Raw genomic sequence first — 12,460 nt, forward strand, 5'->3', positions numbered from 1 at the left:
ACAGCTGATGAGTGTTTAACAAGATTCATAATTAATATTTAGGAATCAGTTACGTTTTTCCACATGTAACAAACAATTAAAAGTATTTTAATACCATTTATAATAGCAACTAAAATTGATATAGAACCAAGGAGTAAAAGTAACAAAATATATGCAAGAGAAAGTGGAGAAAGAAAAAATTTTACTAAAAGATAATAAAGATGAAGTGCAAAATGGACTCACCATATAAGATAGATTATTGCTAATATGTATTCTTTATTCACGTGTACATAAATGAGAGCTATTTCAATCAAAATCTCAACAGTGCACTGTGAAAATTATAAAATTGCCTTTATATTAAAATCATTGAAGAAGAAGATGATGCAGATACAATTGTTTAGATATCAAGATTTTAGTAATTAAGTTGAGTTTTATCAATCCAGTTGTAGGAATTAGTAAAATATTATTGGTGGAAGAAAGACAGAGATGAAAGAGAATAGACAAGCAAGAAGTAGAGGGGACCTGCATTTGTGAAAACTTTCTCTATAATAGAAGAAAACTAAATAAAGAGGATGAGTGAAAATAAGCTTCTTATATAAAATAATATGGGGAAAACATTATCTCAGTGGTAAAGAAAACAATGTTTATTATCTCTTACTATATACAAAAATAAATTTGAAGGTGATAAAATGACTAAATGTGAAAAAGAAAAAAATTAAAACATTTGGAAGAAAACATAGCCTATCTTTATAAGACTGTAGAAGAGAAACTCAGATGAGATAGAAAAATTATATATTGTAAATAAAAAGAATGATAAAATTTAAAAATTTTTAATCTTCAAACTTGTGCATAACAGCTTGTCTAAATAAAATGATAAGCCATAGGTCCATATATTTGCTGTACTTATAAACCTTTGATAATGAATTCTAAATACATAAAAACTTCTAAAAATACCTTTTAAAAACACAACAGAAAAGTCCAAAATATATGACTAGATAATCCCCAGGAAAGAAAACCCCCAAATCACACAAAAAGATGCTCAACATCAAAGATCATCAAGGAAATGTAAATTTAAAAATATGAAATATATTTTACATTACTAAAGTCCTCAAAACTAAAAATTTTGGTAATATCAAATGTTTGTGAAGATAGGTTAGGAGAATTGTGAAATGTTACAGCTAATTTTTGGAACAAGTCAAAATCTGTACATTATTCCTGTACTTATAAATTTCACTCACACATGTAAAAACATTCAGTATGTCTTCATAATACTGTGTACAGTAGCAAAGATTTGGTAAAACTCTGGAAACAATGCTATCAACAGGAGAGTGTGTCTGTGTTTGGACTTCCCGAAACCACCCAGGTTCACTGATTGGCAGAAGGACTCAAGGAACTCAGCAAAATATTACTTTCATGGTTATGGTTTATTACAGTGAAAGGATATGCATTAAAGTCAGCAACAGAAAAAGACACAAAGTGCACAGTTTAGGAGACACCAGTAGAAGCTTCCGCTTGTCCTCTCCCAGTGGGGTTGTGTAAACAGCACTCCTTTCTCCCAGCAACAATGTGTGAAAACAAACACAAAGTATTGTCAACAGGGAAAGCTTACCTGGCCTTGGTGTCTAAGACATTTTGAAGAGTTAGTCCCAGAGCCATGGGTAACTGCTCATGTGCCTGGTCTCAGGCTGACAAGCTGAATACTGCAAGGCTCAAGTCCTCCACCAAAAATTGCACTGTAAATGTAGACTATCTGGGACTACCTAAGGCCACCTAAATAAGTAATGCTTATCAAGCAGGATGCTACAAGAGCTAGAAGGTTACCCCTCAGGAATGAGTAAGAAACATGTTTCATTGGAGTGTCCAGGGTGTGTATAGCCCAGGCTTGCTGAGTTAATTCCTCACTGCATGGTAGGTAAATGAACTGTGCTGTGTTCATGCGGAGGATGAAGGACATCCACAAATATCAGTATGGATGGATCTTAACAACTCAGTGTTGAAAGAAAAAGGTCAGAGGAAAATAAAGTGCAGACCCATTTATATAAAGTTTAGAACAATGTAGAACATTGTGAAATAGATGAAGATTATTAAAATTGAGAGCTCTTGTGAGAGAAATAAGTGATGGGTTGATTTCGGGAAATATTGTCTGAGTCCCAAAGTTACAAATCAAGGAGATGTTTAGGACATAGAAGGAGGGCCTGTTCATGACTAGAATTCTGTGCTAGAATGAAAAGGAAGAGAAAGGATTTTGAACAAATTTCATCAGTTCCAAAAGTATTATGAAGCTAGTCCTGGCCAATGCTAAAAATGAGAGGGCTAAGTGACTCATTTGCATTGGTTCTAACAAGTAATGGAAATTAAAGAAGTCTTATATGGTGATAATTGTCCTAGGATTAAATTTAGAAATCCATCTGGAACCCTCTAGACTGAAACCCTCTGTGAATTTCAGTTGGTGGAAAGCATAGTTGGCAGATGCACACAGAGAAGGGAGCCCCTGCTTTGCAGTGGAGCCTTGGGGAAGGTCTTTGTAGTCTGAAGTCCTGGAATAGACAACACTTCATTTCTATGAAAACTGAGGAGAGAACAATGAAGTGTGATTTGGAATTTACTAGAAAGGTAGAGATACATGGCACCCATCAATAGCATAAAAAAATCAGAGCTTGTCCTGAAAGCAGAGCTCTGGGAAGGCACACCCTAGTTCTTTGTTCAAAGTACAACATGAATAAATCACGGACTGTTCTACCAAGCAAGAACAGCACCATTTACCCTGTTGAGGGGTAGCATCATATTATTCTTTTAACAAGTTTGCCACTGATGAAACATGGCGAATGATAAAGTCATGTACAGTGACATCTAGGATGTCTAAACTGCATTGCTTGAGCTGCTATGGGGTGTGTGTGCATGAATGCCTGTGTACACAGTCACGCACATGTGTATATGAATTCAATTTTAAATTTGTGACCAAGGTTATAGTTGTGTGACTCCAGAAAAATCCCAAGTAAATTTTCCAAGTCCAGGTTGCCTTAGCATCATGACAGGTTAATATAAGATGTGGTCAGGTAACAATAATGATATAAACTAAAGCATAGTCAACATTACATACCAGGCCCTGTATTAACTACATGTTATTTTGTGACTTACTACTCACAATATGACGTGCTACTATTATAACTGAGCCTCACAGATGGGGAAACACAGAGGAGCTGAATAAACTGTGGTGCTTCGAACACATATCTATCTGTCTATGGTTAACCACAATGCCTTAATTATATTTTTCTTTTTTAGTCAACATTGCTAGTAGCATAAAAAAGCAATTTTAGTTTGCAAAATATGCCTATTAGAATACATAAATATTCACACTGGCCTACCTACTTCACAAAAATTCTAAGAGAATGAATTAAATATGTCCCCATATTTTTTGTTTTTCAGAAAATGCAAACAACAGGATCATGGGAAAAGTATGACAGTTATCCCTACTCTTCCTCCCAGACCCTACCCTCATAGGCCATGCAGCACTGGGTGGGGCTCAAGAGTTCAGAAAGGTAACTGTCTCTGGCAATATTCTCTTTCAAAGTGGGTAATATAGATTATAAAGTTTCCAGAATTTTATCAGAGTAAGGAGAAAGAAGATTGATAGTACTGCCCTGTAATAGTTCCCATTAATTAATCACTTAGAAGGATTCGTTCTCTGCTCAGGATTATCCATGGATTCTCATATCTAATCCTCACACTCACACTCTGAGGTAGATTGAGTGTTTAAAGTTTATCACTGATAAAACAGAGGCATAGAGAGAAGTGACTCACCCAAGGTCATGTCCAGCTGTGGGACTTGGAAATGCAGACACCTATTCATGTGCAAGATACCCTTCATTTAATCCTGGTCATCACACTAAGAAATATTGTCCTGCAGTGAATGGAACATGGCTTTTAAGGATGCAGATGAAAGCTGGAGAAGACTCAGATATGAAGATAGAAATACATGTAATCCTTCAAAAAACTCCTCTTTAAAAGACAAAGCTAATTAACTCATTGGTGATATGTTGAATTAATCTCTTCATAATTTGAATTAACATTTATTTTAGAAGCCAGGGGACCAGGCAAGGATTATTTCATGACACAAGAAGACACGGTGCCACAGTTCCTGATACCATAGCAGCTAGGTCTTGATTTTCTTGGGGAGTGACTATGTTAGCTTCATAACTAACAAAGAAAACAAAGACCTTGAAACACGCTTGTTCCTGTCTTCCTGATCCATCTGATCATCATTCCCTCAATGATACTTATTTTCATTTTTCAGGCTGCCATCTTCATGATGATAAGAGTTTGATGCAGAAATGAAAGATTTAGAAAAAAATAACTCTTTTCGTCACCATTATAGGTTCTAAATTTTACTCAACAACTGTTTTTTTTTTTCTGTTTTGGTTTTTAGCCTGGAATATCAGGCAGTCTTTTGAGAACCAGGAGCAGGAGGGGAACTAAACAAAGTTCCTGCTCACACTGACTCCATGCTGAATGAAAATGTCAGAAATAAATAAAATCTTGATATTGATGAGGGCTGTGACAAGGATAAAGTGCCTTTCTGTGAAGGAGAATTTAAGCAGAGACTGAAGGTTGTGTGGAACAGGTTTGTGCAGTCAGCTGAGAAAAGGTGTCCGGCGGGCATGGCAGGAGGCAGGAAGGAGCTGCAGAAGCGGCTCTGTGATAGGAGTGTGACATTTGTTACATTGTCCTGGTTGTCTCCATAAGTGGAAGGTGAAGTTGTACCTCTTGCTCATTTTTTCACTATTAGTCACTAGCACAAAGTTGGGGATTTACTTGGCATTCAGCTATAACAAACAAATGAATTGGAACTCTTTTTATTTAGAAGAGGTCTGTTCACATGAATCTGTGAACTATCAAGGGTTAAATAATCTTACTTAGAACTCAGACTGTCTGCCAAGGTACACTACATTTTTGGGATCTTTTTCATTCAACTTATTAAAGCAATGATAAACACATCCATGGTCACTGAGACAAAATTCTGACAATTTTGTCATATATTTTCATTTATTAGATAAACAAGGCATTCAAGCCACCTTATTTAAAGATATTGTTAAATATAGTATTAATATTTAGGTTTTCTAATAAAATCTTTCTAGAGGTTAGATCCTAAGATTACTCCGAATAAAATGGTTCTGGAAGAATGAATCTTATGTCTGATTACACTTTGTATTTTACAGTTAAACTTTAAAGTATTTCCAATATTAGATATCATTGAAACAAACTATAAATTAAATATGGGCATTCTGAAAGTATGTATTTTTAAATCTTAGTGATAATTTTGATATCAGATTTATTTTGGAATTATCTTTATAATAATGATAAACTGCTTTTGGATATGAAAGCTTACGTTTTAGAGTTTCCTGTTTGAGATTTTGAAAGTAGTTGGATTTGGCCTGACTTCTTTGAGTGCTGATAGTTTCCACATGGAAATGAAACTGCTAAGGATTCCAGAGCAATGCTGATGTTGCATCAGGTGAAAACAAAGACAAAAATTCTGTCAGAACTGAGCAGATTTCCATGAGTGATGCGTTTACTGGTCAATGACTGAGTGACATGTGTATTTCCTTCTGCCTTTGCCTTTGTGACACTAAACACAGACCATCTCATCAAATACTCATCAGGAGACACAAGTCAAGCCTTGGGAATTCCCTACTGGAGGGTTTGCTTTATGACTACACCCCCTTCTCTCTCTTTGTTTGTTCATTTGTGGTAATGAGGATTGGACCCAGGGGTTTCACACTGAGCTATATGCCCAAGCTTTTATTTTATGTTATTTTTCATTTTGTAACAGGGTCTCACTCAGTTGCTAAATTGTCCAGGCTGAGTTTCAACTTGAGATGCTTCTGCTTCAGCCTCCCAGAGTGCTAGACCACAATGTCTGGCTGTGCCTCCTGTATTTTGCGAAGCCCATGGGCATGCATGTCTGTAACATCCTTCCCAGGAGGGGCTCCTTCTTTGGGAACCAGTACTCAAACTGGGAGCATCTGCTTCTCGGTCCCTTTCTCACCTCTTCTTACCATCCTAGCAGAGACTAACAATCAGGAGAGAGCCAACCACAGGGAGAACATATTCTTTCCAGCAGATTCAAACTGCAATGGAAAGAGCATCATGCAAAATATTCATTCTACTTCATCTTTCCTTTTGCTATTAAGAAACAATAAATATCAGTGAGACTGAATGTCAAGGAAAAGCAGGTACTGTGGCATGCCTCGAGGAGTTTCTCAGTCAGGTTCTGTGACTGTGCTGAGTCCTGCCCTGTTTCCACCGCCTCCATGCAGAACTGCGGGCTCCAAATTCCTTTGGGTCTTGGACTTTTTTATCCACTTTGCAATATGGTATGTGGAAAATTCATTACATTTTATAGGGCTCTATCACAAGTAATTATTTTAGTGATAGGTAAAGACGCAGTGAAACAATTCTCTTTACAGATAAAAAATTACTTCTTGTATATTCCCAAATCTGTAGAAGGACTGATTTGTATCATTCATTTTCCATGTATGTGATCATAGTTCAGCTGCTCAGGATTCATGAAAACAATACAAAATGAAATAAAACAAAACACTGTCTTCATGGACAGTAATTTGGAAGGCAAGTTTCATGTTTATGTTACATATTTGCACAACCTAACAAGACGATAAATACAAAGTCATAAATAAGCTTAATAAGCCCTCACACTGAGGGAAAGTTCACACTGGTCACTTGGCAATGGGATTAAAATTCAGCTCACAAAATAGCATTTTGGCTGCAATCAATGCTTATGCAAACCACAAGCAGTCTGTGCAAACCCCGCTGGACTTGGCAGCCCCGGCATCAGCTGTGGCTCCTGGGCATAATAAATGCTTTGGTTTGAATTTCCCTGGCTGTTGTATGTGAGGTTTGTCTGCACCTCATTCAGATTCAAGATGCACTTTGATAGAATTAAGAGAGGAACTGAAAGAGCGAAGAAAATCCTCCATTCAAGATTCTTTTACTGGAGCATGGACCTACTAGGTGATTTCTGGACAAAGATAATTTTCAGGTATGAGAAAGTATTGCATGAATCCATTCAGATTTACTCACAGAAATCACTGAGGCTTTATCAGAGTCAGTGCTGCATGAAATCTTCGTCCTTTACGGAAAGAGACTCGTGTGGCCTCTCTTTGTAAAACAGACTAAGCTGACTCACCAGACTCTCTGCAGTGAGAACCATCTAACACTTTGGGGTCTTGGGAAGGAAGTGGTGAGGACAAGGCTGTAGCACATCCACAAGGAAGGGCCCAGAGCTCTGTCTAAAATGACCTGTGCTCACTCTCCAGTGCATTGCTGGTGAGTTAAAATATACCACCACCGTCAAGTCAGGCAAATGTGTGCTTATCAAACTGATATCTGGACAAAGAGCACAAACACAAAATGCATACGATTGCCGACACCTAGTTTTTGGATCAAGGTGACGCTGTTCCAGAAGCAGAATACAAAACTAGATTCCTCCTTAGCAGAATATGTACAGCTACAGTGCAGTTCCTCTTAGGAGGCCTTTCCGGTCAGGTCAAAATTATTTTTTAAAGATGAGAAAAAATTAAAGGCAAATTGTCCTGGTTTTACCCTGAAGCTCTAAAGACAAGGAACAGTGATTTTCCTCCCAAACCCACTCACAGTCCTCTTGCCATAGACCAAAGCAGCAAGTGGGTGAGGAGAATGTGCCCCAGGGCAAGGCTCACCCAGTGTACCTTGTATACAGCTCTTCTAAGAGGGGCCTGCAGGTAAGCCCAGGTGCTCTCATCTTTAAAATGGTAATACCAAATTTAATGTATCAAAGAGTAAAAAAAGCACTAGGATTTCAGAAACTGAGCTTCCTATAGTGTCTGCATTTTAACTAGTCTGTATATTCTTGGAAAGATAACTGCTAGTTCATGTCAAAAAATCATTAAGAAGAATCAGTATGGGATAGGCATCTTGAGAGTTATTTTACTCTGTCTACATATAGTCAATAAAACAAAAATTACATAGCATATAATGTGACACTACTAAACTTTCTGTTTCTATTTTGTGCTTTCTAAAGTACCATTACCTATTCTCCCTCTTTCCATTTTAATTTCACTCATCATTTATGCATCATTTTTCCTCAATTGTTTTACCTTGTATAACTCATGTAACTTTTAAAAATGTTTTCATCCCATACTAATAATTTTTGCCCCCATATGCTTTTCCATTTAGTGCTTGGCTAAATATCACCTTGTATTGTTCAGAAGGTTTGATTTGGTCATAAATGTAGCTTCTCCGATTCTTTCGTAAACTCTTGGCTATTTCACTTCTATTCAGCTGATATTCAGGTAGGCTTAGGATAGTGCTAGGTAAATGTGGCCTCTGTCAGGATGGTTTGCCACAGTTAGGTATGTTTGGTTGTTGTCCGGTGTCAACCCTCCTTGTGCTTGATATTCTATGATTGGTTACTATGACCTGGTTTTCTTTTTGGCTAACCATGCCCTTTCTCATTTGGTATCTACCTCTGAGCCATTGACTCTTTTAACTGACTCAACTAAAATGGATTTAATAACTTCCTCATGGAGTGTAAATAAAACAAGGTAGAATATTAAGAAACATAGTTATAGGTGAGGATTACTTTATATAAAAATAGACACAATACCTGTCCCTATTGCATTTATTCAAATTTATCCTAAAAAGTGAACAGGAAGGAGGATTTTTGTCAGTTATAAAAAATACATAGAAAAAATATAACCCTGCCTTCCTTAAATAGCAAAATGTCACATGCAAAGCAACATCACAGAAAGAATGCTCCGAGAGGGTTTAGTTTCATTTGCCAGTGCTGCAATGATTTCTATTTCCAGTGAGTGTGGTTGTGGTTACCCAGAGGTCTATATTCAAATGGCTGCATTGAAATTAAAAATGTTGAACTGAAATTATCATTTTTCAGCAGGCTCCCCAGGCAGAAATTCTGCTATTGCCATCTAGCAGCCAGTGTCCCTGTTCAAGCTTCTGAGTAAATTTGCAAACTTCATCTATTTACCTCTTTTGGTAATGACAGTCTCAGAGTGCTGGAAAGAGTGCTTAATAACACCACTACAAAATCAGAGTGACTTAGGCAGGAAAAACACTGGCTAACCAATACCAGGGTAAATGGAGCTGCATGGGGGAGGTCCACATTCATCAGAGAGATGTAATGTACATACTTACGTCATCTGTGAAAAGGTTGCAAACAGCAGGGGAAGCAACGTGTTATGAGGTGAAAAACTGAAATAGGGAACAAAACACATTTAGCCACAGCTTTGTCATTAAAGGATAATTTAACTGGAAGAACCTACCACAGAATCAGTTATTTTCAATTCTACTGTTTTGGTTACTAACCAGGAAAAAAAATCCATTTTCAATTTTAATTGAATTCCAACTCATCAAAATGGAAGAATACATATAATCTAATGTCAAATGTTTAACTTTCTTGATCACAAAGATTCAATTTATGTGATTTGGAAAACATTTTTCTTCTTATCACAAGAACATAATACTTCAAGATAATACTCTTGTCTCAAGTAAAACCTATCTAGCCTTTAAACATTATCACCTCAGATGTATATGGATGTGAGTTTTATGGCAGAGAATTTCCTGTACATGTGGTACCATCAACAAGGAAGTTTTTCCCAGTGAACAATAGGGATGATTATTCAACTTCCTTCCAAAGAGCCATAGGTAGACTACAAATTCTGAGACGCAACCTCTTCGTGTTATATGAAATGGGTTTGTAACAATCTAAGAAATGTAAGAAAATGCAATATTTCTATTAGTAATGGATTGCTATTCATTTAATTAGTCTTTAAAGGTCTCCAAAATTATGAAATAATTATAATAAATAATAATAATAATAATAAATAATGAATAGTTTCTAAATTTCTTTCCTAGTACTGAAAATTACAATCAAATATTGTGCGTTAGGCAAGTGCTTTGCCACTGAGCTACCTCCCCAAACCCTGCCTTCAGTGAAACAACTGTCTCTCATTATAGCTAAGAGCTATGGTTCTGATACTGCTAGCTCATGTTTCTTCTAAATACAGTTACATATAAACATATATAGAAATATATATACATATATATGTTTCTAATCTTTGTAATTATATAGTACCATATCTCTGCCTACCTCCCAGCAGTTAGAGTTATACTTAGTGCCAAAATAATTTCAGTCTATGTTGGCTTCCTTCAAACCACAAAAAGCCCAGTCAGCAGTCATGCATGCTAATCTCCAGCAGTGCTAATGTGCTCTGCAAATCGCACCGGCTCCATGGTAACCTCGCCACCCAACTGCCCATAGCTCTGCTGCACGTTTTGTCTTCAGGAGGCTCCTCCAGCCCTCTTCATCACACATTGTTCCACTTCAAGTATGTCACAGTCTCCCCTTACTTTGCTTAAGAATGGCTAAATATAGCATGCCATATTTTGAAGTTTTATTGAGATATAATGTATATATTATAAAATTCATCAATTCTAAGCATAAAATTCAATGAATTTTTTGTAACATGTCTCAAATTGTTCAACTACCATTAGATTTACTCTTAGAACAATTTCACTATTCTAAAGAGAAAAACTTCTGTGTATTTACAGATAACCCATTCAGTCCTCTGGCCCCAGGCAATCAAGAATCTGCTTTTAGTCTCTGTATATCTTCTGGACAATATGCCTACATGGAGCCATGTAGTATGTGTTCTTTCATGTCTGGCTTCTTTCTCCTAAAACAGTTTTTCTGAGGTTCAACCATTCGTTGTATAGTGTGTATCAGTGCTTCATTCTTTATGATCCTGAAGAGCAATCCACTGCATCAATACACTACATTTTGATTATCCACTCATAGGTTATAACACTTTGAGACTTCATTGAGGGGAACTTTCGCTTGAGACATGAAATACCATCAAAATAACAGTACCAAAGTGGTCATCACTGCAGCAAATGACTGGAAAACAAAGCAAAACCGGAAGTGTTGTTTTCAGACAACAGGCAGAAGTCTCCAGGACAGTCCCCGAGCTGAAGATAACCAGGGAAGTGACCTGTGTGTGGGTGACCATCAGGGTGTGGTCAGAGGGAGGGAACTCAGACTCAGCACAGCAGTCTCTGGAGCTGAAGAGGCAGACCCACAGTAAAGAGGGGAGGCCTGAGCCCTTAATTTACATGAAAGAGTACTGGAGAGAAGAAAGGGGCTTCTGTTATCTTCCTAAAGTGCACTTTGAATATTTTGCTAAAGGGTAGACATGGAAGCTGTGAAGTAAGGCATGAAAGTATCTGGGAGCGGTCAGTGGAGCACTACTGAGAGCTGCAGGGCTAGAACACCTTTAGTCCTTATCAGTCCAGGGTCAGGGAACTCACTATATATCATGTATTTTATGAAAGATCCCAAAATGTCATTCCTTGGGAGTAGAGCTAAACTTGCCCTGTGTAAAGGCTAACCCAGATCCATCCTAGTAAAGCATAAAAAGCAAGCCTTTAAAAGGTCTACAGGAAGACCCTGTCTCAGGAACTGGCTCCCTTCCAGGTGAGTTGGATTTGATTGTGAGTCCCGCAAAGTGAGTCTTACACACCATTGACACAGACATACAATGCAAAGCATAACAACACCAGACGCGCGTGCACACACACACACACACACAGTCAGTCCTGACTGTGCTGCGCTGCTGTACACCATCCATGTTCCGTGAACACACAGCCAACTGTGTTCGTGTCTGGCACGTGGGAGCCACCGCCACAACGCAGTGCATCTGTGAATGTCTGTAAGACCCATCCTTCTTTATCTGGGAAAGTTCGCAACCTGAACATTCATAAGCCAGGGACTTACTATCTTTAATCCAAAGTTGTATTAACTGCAGGGTAAATAAATTCAACATTCTTTAGGAAACTATAAGCTAATTTAGAAACTTACCAGTATAATTCACTATGCTAACTATAAGACACATAAAGGAGGAAGATCAGTCAATAGGAAAAGGACTAGAAATGTAAGATGTGACAAACTACTAAACGAGAACTTTAACACAGTTATTGGAAATGATAGATTTTTAGATATAGTCTAATGAGGAGAAACAGAGGTATAAATAGAAATAAATGAGTCCTGTAAAGCTGATAACACAATATCAGAAGATAATTTCTGGATGGACTAAATACAAGATTAGACACTACAGAAAAAAATTAGTTAATTCAAGGCATAGAAATAGAAAGTATACAACTGAAATACAGACATTTTTAAATAAAGAAAAAATACTAGCCATGTATAGTGGCCCATGCCTATGATCCCAGCAATTGCAGAGGCCGAGGCAGGGAGATTCCAAGTTCAAACCCAGCCTGGGGAATTTAGCGGCTCAGTGAGACCCTGGCTCAAAATAAAAAATAAAAAAGGACTGATGATATAGCTCTGTGAAGGCCCTAGGTTCAGTCCCCACTACCACACACACACACACACACACACACACACCCC

This window comes from Heterocephalus glaber, unplaced genomic scaffold (assembly GCF_053883595.1).
Source record: "Heterocephalus glaber isolate CG9 unplaced genomic scaffold, H.glaber_assembly_v1.0 deba00000896, whole genome shotgun sequence".
NCBI lineage: Eukaryota > Metazoa > Chordata > Mammalia > Rodentia > Bathyergidae > Heterocephalus > Heterocephalus glaber.